We start from the raw sequence: 11,578 nt of genomic DNA, 5'->3' as shown, positions 1-11,578 counted from the left end.
CATGGGTAGGATAATTCTGTTCATGTTTCCGTAATTGTCTAGAAGCATACGCGATCACCTTACCATTTTGCATCAATACACAGCTTAGCCCGACGCCTGAAGCATCACAATAAACAACATACCCTTCCACTCCCTCTGGAAGTGTCAAGACTGGGGCAGAAGTCAAGCTGTCTTTCAACTTTTGGAAACTACGTTCACAAGCATCTATCGATTGAAACTTAGCTGACTTCTGAGTCAACTTTGTGAGCGGTGCAGAAATAGAAGAGAAACCCTCAACAAATCTTCTGTAATACCCGGCTAAGCCCAAAAAGCTACGAACCTCTGTAGGGGTTGTGGGCCTTGGCCAAGTTTTCACTGCCTCGATCTTTTGACTATCCACTCGAATACCATCAGCTGCAACAATATGGCCCAGGAATGATACCGAGTTCAACCAAAACTCACATTTGGAGAATTTTGCAAACAACTCTCGAGCTCGAAGAACTCTAAGGACGGTTCGCAAATGCTCCGCATGCTCAGCCTCGGATCTAGAGTACACTAGGATATTGTCGATGAATACAATCACGAATAGGTCCAGAAAAGGCCTGAATACATTGTTCATTAAGTCCATAAACACTGTCGGTGCATTAGTTAGCCCAAACGACATTACTCGGAACTCGAAATGGCCATATCTTGTTCTGAAAGCTGTCTTAGGGATATCTTTCTCCCTAACTCTTACTTGGTGATACCCGGACCTCAAATAAATCTTTGAAAACCATTTGGCACCATGCAATTGATCAAATAAATCATCAATCCTCGGGAGGGGATACTTGTTCTTAATTGTCACTTTATTCAATTGCCGATAATCAATGCACATTCTCAAGGAGCCATCCTTCTTCCGGACGAACAATACGGGTGCTCCCCACGGGGATGAACTAGGCCGAATGAAGCCTTTTTCAAGCAAGTCTTTCAATTGCTCCTTCAACTCTTTCAACTCTGCGGGTGCCATCCTATAGGGAGGAATAGATATGGGATTAGTGTCTGGCAACACATCAATCACAAAATCTATCTCTCGCTCGGGAGGAAGGCCTGGAAGCTCTTCCGGGAACACATCCGGAAATTCGTTAACTACCGGAACTGATTGAAGAGTCGGCGACTTAACTTCTACATCTTGAACTCGCACTAGGTGATAAATACACCCTTTAGTGATCATCTTCCTCGCTTTTAGATAGGAAATAAACCTACCCTTTGGTGACGCCGTATTCCCTTTCCATTCTAAGACTAGTTCGCCCGGGAACTGGAAACGAACCATCTTCGTTCTACAATCAACATTGGAGTAGCAAGAAGCCAACCAATCCATGCCCATAATAACATCAAAATCTACCATTTTTAGTTCATGCAAATCAGCTACTGTACGGCGGTCACATATCACCACTACGCAATCTATATACACTCGGCTAGCTATCACCGATTCGCCAACGGGCGTAGACACCTCAAAAGGCTTAATAGACTCCGGCTCAATTATAAATCGACCCGCAATATATGGAGTAACATAAGACAATGTGGAGCCCGGATCAATCAAAGCATATACATCATGAGAGAATACCGATAATATACCTGTGACCACATCAGGAGAAGACTCAAGATCTTGGCGTCCAGCCAAAGCATAAATACGGTGCTGAGGACCGCTGGAACTGGGAGCTCTGCCTCTACCTCTACCATGGCCAACCGGCGCATGTGAACCTGGCCCCATAGGGCGTGCAGATGCTGAAGACCCGGCTATCGACCCTGATGGCTGGGCCCTACCTCTACCCTGTACTGAGGGGCAATCACGCATAATGTGGCCTGGTCGACCACAAGAATAGCAAGCATCTGAACCTGATCAGCACTGACCCCAATGCAACTTCCCACACTGGGAACATCGTGGCACGGGTGGTCTAGACTGGCCTGAATCATCTCTATACTGAGGCCCTGAATAACTCGGGCTCGGCCCTGAATGAGCAGATCTATCCAATCTCTGGCCTGAAAACCGTGAGAGCGCACTGGTCATAGAGTAGCCTGCATGCCTAGGGGGCTGCTGCCGGTGCCCACCTCTGGACTCACTCATCGGCCCCGAAGATCTAGCCCTCTTGCTATGTCCCCTATCCTGTTCACGTTCATTCCTCCACTGCTGTAGGTGTTCCTCCAATTCCTGAGCATGCGCCTGAATACGTGCAATATCCATGCCATCCTGAAGAGATGCAGTTAAGCATTTATCCATCAAATGTGGCCCTAGTCCCTTCACAAACCGGTGCACCCGATCGCCCATATCCGCTACCATGGCCGAAGCATACCTAGCCAAGGAATTGAAGCGGAGACTATACTCTGTAGCACTCATGCTACCTTGCCTCAGATTCAAGAATTTATCGGCCCTAGCTCGCGGAACTTCTGGAGGCATGTAGTGACGGAGAAAAGCATCGACAAACTCTTGCCATACCGGCGGAGGTGCATTGGCTCCCCGCGAAGCCATCCAAACCGTGTACCACTGGATTGAGACATCCCTCAATCTGTATGACGCTAGCTCCACCGATTCGGTGTCTGAAGCATGTATCAATCGGAGCGTCCTTAGCATACCATCAACAAAGTCCTGGGGATCCTCCTCCAGTTTCGACCCAAAGAATTCCGGGGGTTTCAAAGCAATGAAGTCACGGGCCCTTGCGCTAACAGTCCTGTCACCTTGCCCCGCGCTTGGCCTCTGAGTCTGGGCCGCAACCAACTGAGTCAACAAATTAATGGCCTCTCTTACGTCTTGGCCTGAAGCATTCGGCGGAGGAGCTGGAGCTGGGGCTGAGGCTCCCACGTGCTCCTCAGTAATAGGCACTGTCTGGGAGTACTGAGATTGAGCCGCACTCTGGGACTCATCTTCCTCTACTACCGGTGGCGGTGCTCTTTCAGCCCGTTTTTCTGCCACCGTCTTGCCCCTTTGGGCTGCTGTAGCCTTTTTCTTTTTAGGCATCTCTGAAATACACAACACACGATTTAAGAACAAGAATTTCTTACATCATAGCTTTATCGCACGATTCTTATGAAGAAAGAAGGTCATATATTCCTAAGATGTCCGCAGCTTCTCGTTTATAAGTGTGGCGCGCAACACACCCATAACCAAGACTCTACTAGACACGGCTCGTAGACACATCCTAGGACTGAACTGCTCTGATACCACTTTTGTCACGACCCGACTAGGGGGCCACGACGAGCACCCGGTGCTACCCCACCCGGGCACCCCCTTATCATGCATATCATAACATCTAGGTGAACCATAATTCATTTCATGCATTTTAAATCATTAATCAAGCTAGTCCCATCGGACGACCATCATCAATTAACATATCATGGGCATCTATGCCATGTCAAATATACAAGGCCGACGAGGCCAACAAAATATATACAAAACATAGGCCGACATGGCCAAACATCTCTACCCACATACACATGACTACGATCCTCTAAGAGTATGACATATCATGAGCGGGACAGGACCCCGCTATGCCCATAATTATATACACAAAAGAATGAGTACCCAAAAGATATGGCTCCGAAGGAAATGGAGCTCTCTATGAAATCTTCAAATAGGCAGCTATGGGTCAAGTCTGTCTCCCTGTGCACCTGCGGGCATGACGCAACGTCCACAAACAAAAGGACGTCAGTACGAAGAATGTACTGAGTATGTAAAGCATGATTAACATTGATATACAACATAATGAACAATATATGGAATAGCATAGGAGGGGAGACAATAATATCATCATCATCATGTCGCTTACTTACTCACATCGTCATTCGTGCCCCATAATAAAACTCGTACCATGCTTGTGCTCGTATTAGTGTACATGTCCTCATTCGTATTCTTATACATAGTCTCATCACATTATTTTACATAATATATACATACATAGTCATTTCGTATACATGGCATTTACATAGCGTACCCGACCTCATTGGATTAGTATTTCATATACATACTTGGCCGACCAAGGCTCAATGTTACTCATACCTGGCCCTACCAAGGCTTCAGGGTTATCCGTACCATCTGCAGATGTGTGCGCGCGTTTCGTAATCGTATACATATTCTATACATATTCATACACATATATTCTACCCGGCGTTATAAGCTCGGGGTTTCATTAAAGCCCTTCATAGGCACGTATGAGTATAACAGCCCGTAGGCACCTTTAGCATCATTATTATCACCATCATCATTACTATCATTATCGTTATTGTTACTTCTATATCGTAGTCTTACTCGTCACCTGAGGTGCGTAGCGCATTCGTAGTACCAATCAAGGATAGTGAGCTTATGAGCTCGGAATGTGAAACATTTGTAGTCAACATGCTCATATAGAGGGATTAGGAGTTTGGCCAAAGAACCATGCCTTATGAAAGAAGGGTTAGCCTTACATACCTCTTTGTCGAATTATTCTACACTTGCACGTACTCCTTCGATGCTCACGTTTCTACCTTAGAAGTTGTAGGGACAAGCTTTTGTTGATAATACTCCACTTTGAGTAAAACCCTAGTTTTTCTCCATTTGGGTTTCTTGACTTTAGATGATCCTTGATGGGTTTCTACCTTGGAGTTACTTGTTTAATGTGGTTGATGGATTAATACCCTTGAAAACTTGTACAAAAGTTGTAGAGAGATATTTTAGAGAGAGGGAGGAAATGTGGAAATGATTTTCATGAACTTGGTCTTTATTTATTAAATCATCACCGAACTGTCGGGTTCCATTATACGGTCCATTATACGGTCCGTATAATAGACCGTGAAATGGGTCTGCCCAGCACCCTTCACTGTGACTACTTGACGGTCCGTAAAACAGTTTTACGGTCCGTATAACTGACCGTAAAACGTTACCAGTGAGCAACCTTTCACTGTGACCATTCGACGGTTCGTTATACGGTCCGTATAAATTTTATACGGTCCGTATAACTGACCGTAAAATTCCACCAGCAACCAACCTTCACTGTGATGGTTTTACGGTCCACTATACGGTCCGTATAACATTATACGGTCCGTATAATGAGCCGTAGAACTCATCAGTCACTGAACTTAGTTTCGCCACTACGTTTGATCTCCGATCCTCATGGAACCTTCTTAACACTTGTTTAACACTTCAATACTAATCTAAGGGACGTTATAACTCTTTCCCAAAATGCCCTTAAGTCATCATTAACCCGATACTCGTATTTCGCTAGTTCATTCACTTGCGTACCAACGGAAGATTTTTCCAAGGTGTAACATTATGGCTTGGTACTGATGATGATAAATGTGAAAATGGAACACTTTGGTGACATAAGACTTAGTTGTGAGGTGTACTTGCTATAGTTGGAAGTAAAGGGTGTCATAGACTTTCTACACTGATTGAACTTGTTCGTTGATTTATTCCATGGATGAGTATTATGCATTCATTCTCATTCCTCATGCTTGCATCGATGTTGATGTTCCAAATTGGGTTTTCTATACTTGAACAATATTTTGAATACTTATTTTGTATACTCATCTGATAGGGGTTGAGGATGTGGCCTATCTTGTGAGATATATAAGGCACATTTTACCGGGGGTGAGGATGTGACCTGTTGTGTGAACTCATGATCCAAGGTCTGTTCCGGTGCGAGTGATAAATGGACGGCATGGGTCCCCCATGGGTCATGATTGTTGTGCGAACATTGCCTTTAGCATATGTGTACAGGGCATTTGGCCAGTATATTGCATTGCATTGCACATCATTACATTTCATCCTACATCATCATATGGGTCCATATTTCTGATCTGGCATGGTTTGTTTGTACAATTGTTGTGGTATAGATCTTGTTATAGACTGGACATGATAGTAGATTAGTGACACCACCAAGGTTCATAACTTAGATTCTTGATTATTAATTGAGATTAGTGAGACCTGGCAAACTTGTGGTTTAGAAGCTTCACTTATGCTTATGACTTAGAAGTCGAGTTACTGTTTAACATATGTGTGGGTGAAAGTACGTGACATATTGGGATAATGTGATTCGTGATTATGCTTGATTGATTATCTGCCTATTTGTTGATTTCTTTCTTCATATATGTGAACTAATTGTTGTTGGCCTATGTTACCTACCACTTCTTGTTGTTGTACTGATGCTACTCTTGATGTACTCTCCTTTTGAGTGCTGAGTTTGTTACTAGTTCCAGTTCCCGTCCTCAAGAGTGATCTGAGCCCACTTGACAGAGATTCTAGGGAGAGCTTTTGGGCTAGATCTGCAACCCGGTGACTTTTCCTTTGTATTTAATCTATCTACTCTGTATTCTTGAGACAGTATTGATATTTTGAGATTGGTACTTCCTATCAGACTTGTATCTATGTAATAGTGGCTCTTGTACTAGTCCAGACTAGATTTTGGGGTTATTATTACTTCCACACTTATTGTTCATATGATTTGAATGTGTTAGCTAAATCAATGTTTATTTCCGCATAATTCTGATATATGACTAAAATGAGTTGGGAATGGTTCGTCTACCTTGAGGTATAGTGTAGGTGCGATCACAATTCATGAATTAGGTTGTGACAAGTTGGTATCAGAGCCCCAGGTTACCAGTCTTACAAGTACAAGAGCATGTCTTGTAAATTCTTGCGGATCAGTACGATGAGCTCCGTACTTATCTGCGAAAGGCTATAAGACATTAGGAAACTTCCAATTCTTTCATTCTTTCGTGCTACTTCATTCAAATTGGTATCTAGTCGATTCTAATCGGTATCTGAATTTCCTTGTCTTATTATCCCACGATGGTGGAAACTCATTCCTAAATTCTTATGCGACCGGTTTTGTTATGACATGGCTTGGTATGGTACTAGATGTGTAATTTTGATTCAGACGCGCGACTAAATTCAGTACCCAACTATGACTTGAGGCTTCTGTTGTTTAGGGTGGTGGTTAAGACTCGTTCATTGTGGAGAGATGGTACAAAAGGTCACATGATCTCCACATTTTCGGTGTTGGCTTGCTCGGAAGTTGCAGAAGTGCATTTATAACTTAACAAGAATGATTTGTTAGAGATATGTTTGGTTTTGGGAATAAGTTTCAACTTCTCAGGGTAGTATGATGGTGTGTGTGACAAGAGTGTAAGTTCGGTAAGGATTATCGGATTTTCGCAAATGTACAGTGGCCGCGTGTAATAAAGAAAAGAAGTTGAGAATAAGGACATAAATGACGACTATTGTGGGAAACGCATAGCAAAGTAAGATTTGTTAGGGAACAATTGATATCTGACGTGCTCATCAGGTTAAGGTTGCAATTTATATGAGAGTGAATTTTGTATTCGGTCGTGAAAAGTTAAGTTGGGCTTCTACGTTACTCTGTGATTTGTGGGTTCTTTTAGGAAGGTGGTTATCAGTTTTAGATCGCAAGGCAATGTTACTTGTGACTAGTGGAGACTTAAGATGTTGGGTAGCTGTGGTCCTGGTCCTTTAGTAAAGGGTATGTTCACATGGTCATCGTGTTTAGAAAAATGATAAGGATATCGTGGAATTGAGAGCTAGTGGATTTGAGAATTATGTTACAGTCATGCATGGTAGAATAGACATAAGGGCTCAGTGTTAAGTTGGTATGTTTAGGTTATGTCGTTGGCCAATGGGAGCCGGTGGTTGACTAATAAGAACGACTTTTGTGTTGGTCAAGTGCGAAATTTTAGTACTCAAGGAACTTTCGGGTGTTGCATATAATATTGGATTAGAGTTGAGAGCCTTGAACCTGTTGTGTGAGTTTGTCTAGTTCCTACTACTACTGGTATTACTACTTGGTTGAGTTGATTGAATGAAAGGGATAATCGCGCGAATGGTTAGAGGTGTTTCGTTTCGAAAAGTAAGTCAAAAGGTGATTCTTCGCGGGCGAGTAGTGTTTAAAGGCATTGAAGTGGTAAATTAATGATGGGGTTCGAATTAATACGAGTCCTAGAGAACATTTCAGAATCTGAGGTAAGGGAATTTGAGCAATGATACCTTGGTGGATATACATCACAGCAGTAGTAGGACTATGTATGTGATATGCTGGATTTAGAAAGTTTTCAGTTTTAGAGTTGAGTGAGTTAAGGGAACTCTAAAGTGTATAGTGTGTGGCATGCTACTATCTCCAGGATTGACTCGGCCAGTTAGCAAGACTTATGATTAAACGGCATTCTATTGAGTGGGGTCGAGAAATGGTTAGATGGCGATGATGATTATGATTTGATTGGAATTGGGGAATTGGAGAGTCAGGAAAAAGTATAGTTGATTGAGAATCGGTAAAAATAAGGTATTTCTTCGAGATTTCTTAGGTCCATATAGGGGTTGGAGATGTTCTATTACATATTTCAGACAAGCTGTGATCGTGAGTACGCTTAAAGAAGGGAGTCTACAGAAAAGGACTAAGTGATATAATAGATTAAGTGATATGACGAAATTCCGTACAGTTTCGTGATCAGCGACTAGTGAGAAGCAAATTTCAGGTAACCAACATGTTAAGGCTTGTGGAAGTGACCTGTGTGGTATATAGTAGGATAATTTCATAACACTCTATAGTGGATGAGTTAGTGTGGTTTAAGGGAGAGAAATTATGGAAATGCTTATTATATAAAGGTTAATGTTGTATTTTCGAGATGAGACTGTATTCGTGGTAGTGTGTTATGTAGTGGGTATTACTAATCACATAGTTTGAGTGAGCAATTTCAAAAATATTAAAGGACTAGAAGTAGTCACCCCAGATGGGTGATAGGACTGTGATTGGTTTCAGAAACTTTGGAATCAGTTCGAGTGACTATTGGTGGTATTAATGGATTGTGCATTCGTTCAAGTTCAGAATTGTTCGAATTAAGCTTGATGGACTATGTATATTTTATAGAGGGACTTATGGGTTTCCTAGCAAATCACCTTCACGGATTTGATGGGTTACAATTCAGATTTGAGGTATGATAGGTTTATCGAGCTTTATCGGGGTATGTCAGTTGACTTGATGATATTTTACCAGGGTTAGTTATTCGGACAGTTATAATGGTTTACGTCGGGCTTAGTAATGATTCGAGGGGGTACTATGGTTGCGAGTGGTCTTTAGAGTGATCAGATGGTTTCCTACGGACTTGGCTCGACATGGTATTCAGTGGATGTACTTCCAATATGGTGATTTGAAAATTAAAGAAGACTTGGAACTAGCGAAGTTGGCTATGAGTAAGATCAGTTTGAGGGAGTTGCTTAAAGTTTCTCATATAAAGCAAGTATTCTTTTCTGGCTAGAGTAAGTCATGGTTCCGGACTTGTGTTCGTGTGTTTCTAAGAAATCGTGGTGCGAAGAATGGCTTTAGAAGGGTGGAAGAAAGGTTAGCAGAATCTGAGTATTTTACCGGTTCAGAGTGGGATATGTTTGCGCCTATATCTAAAGGTTCGTGTTATTTTGAGAAATGTTGTGGGAGCAATTGGTCGCGTTCTAAGGTAGGGTTATATCCAATCAGAGAATCCCAGCAAATACAGTTCTTATATTCAAGGACCAGTTGTGGAAGAAATTCGAGTATGGAAAATTGGTGCTTTGAGCTAAATTAAGGACATTTGACTGATAAGGTATACAGGCAATGTATTTGGTGTACATCTTTCCGTATAGGATTCTTGGTGGTAATAATTCAGGTTCCTTGGTTACCATCAGCTTTTATAGTGTTACACCTAGGAAAAATTTTGTGTCGTCATATGATAGACAGACTAATGCAGGGTGAGACGAATACGATGCTTCTACAAGCAAGAAAAGTTATTTAACGATCTTAGTTAAGATTTCAAAGATGTTGGAAGTCAGCGGAGAAAGTTCCTTAAGAAGGGCAACGTATATGTTGTGTTTTGGAAAAATTCCGTAAAGTACCGAGCTAATTTTGACTTAAAGATGTCTTAAAGGAAAGTTATAACTCTCCTTAGTTTGGTAATGAAGTGTTAAACAAGTGTCAAGAAGGTTCCATAAGGATTGAGGATCGAACGAACGACAGAAACAATATTTGAGGGGTGGGATTATACGATCGCTTATACGGTCCGTATAACATTATACGGTCCATATAAGGGTCCGTATAACACCCAACAGGGAGACGTTTTCCATGATGGTGAACCACGGTCACTTATACGGAACGTACAATGTTATACGGACCGTATAACTGGTCCGTATAAAAATCCGTCGGGCAGATTTTAAGTTTTTGTATAAATAGTTTCCCTTGGTTCTTTTATTTCATTTTTCATCTTCTACAAGTATTGACAGCTCAAAACCCTTCTCTAAACTTATTTCACCCCAATCCAAGATAAAACAAAGATCAAGAGGCAAGAATCAAAGTGTTCATACGTTAGAAGGTTTCTTAGGGTTTGTAGACTACAAGGAAACTTGGGCATTGTAGCTAGGGTTTTGCACAAAGTTGATAGCTGCTCCAAAGGTTGTTTCCATGGGATGAAATGGTTAGTTTCCATGCTTATTTCATGTTGTTGAGAATGTTTGGTTGTAGCAAAACTTGGGTGGAAGAAGGAGGTAGAAATCGTAGCTTTTATGATGTTTATGAGTAGTAATCTATATGGGGTCATGATTCTTAGTATGATATGGATATAATCTTGTTGTGGAAAGTAATAATGGTAATGAAGAAGCATCATATGCAAATGTGCTAAAATGGGTATGAAGTTGCTAGTATGAGTTGAACATGGGGGTGAATATTTAGGGCTTAGTGTAATGTGATTACTTGATTTGGATATTATGAGTGTATTATGGATGTTATTGTGGTTGTTGGGAATTGTTTAGTGATGTGGTGAAAGTTGAAGAAATAGGGGAAATGCTGCCCAATTTTCACTAGATTATGAATTACTCTATTTTGAATTTAATAGTGTCATTAAGGCTTAACCATGGCATAATCCTTCTAAATGTAGATTATTCAAGCTTTAACGGTGAACGTTAGATAGTTGAGAAGACAAAGAGGTATGTAAGGCTAACCCTTATTTCAATAAGGCATGGTTCCTTTGCTATATATATACATCCTTTCATGAGTTCTATAATGTCCTCCAGATGATTCTATCTCTAAAGCTACTAAAGCTCATGATCCTCGATACTTTCAAGATTTCCATTGCATCCTTCATATGATAGATAACCCTCTAAGGATAGATGTAACATAAACGATAATCGTAATGATCTTAATGATACTTATGGACTCTTAAGTATACGTGTCTAAGTATGTATGACTATTATGGAACACCAAGCTTATATGGCCGGGTATGATATCTATTGCGTGCACACCACTACAGTTGGGTGCGGATGACACTGAGCCTTGGTAGGGCCAGGTATGTATAATCACCGAGCCTTGTCATAGCAGGGTATGTGAAGCCACCGAACCTCCATGGTTGGGTATGCTATGGATATGAATATGTATATGAATACGGATACGAACATGGATACGGATATATATACATATATATATATATATATATATATATATATATATATATATATATATATATATATATATATATATATATATATATATATATATATACATGTCTCTGTGTGTGTGTGTGTGTGTTTGTATGTATGTACACGAGCACGTATTAGAAATGG

The sequence above is a fragment of the Lycium barbarum genome, chromosome 6, assembly GCF_019175385.1.
Source record: "Lycium barbarum isolate Lr01 chromosome 6, ASM1917538v2, whole genome shotgun sequence".
Classification (NCBI taxonomy): Eukaryota; Viridiplantae; Streptophyta; class Magnoliopsida; order Solanales; family Solanaceae; genus Lycium; species Lycium barbarum.
This window is presented reverse-complemented; position numbering follows the sequence as displayed.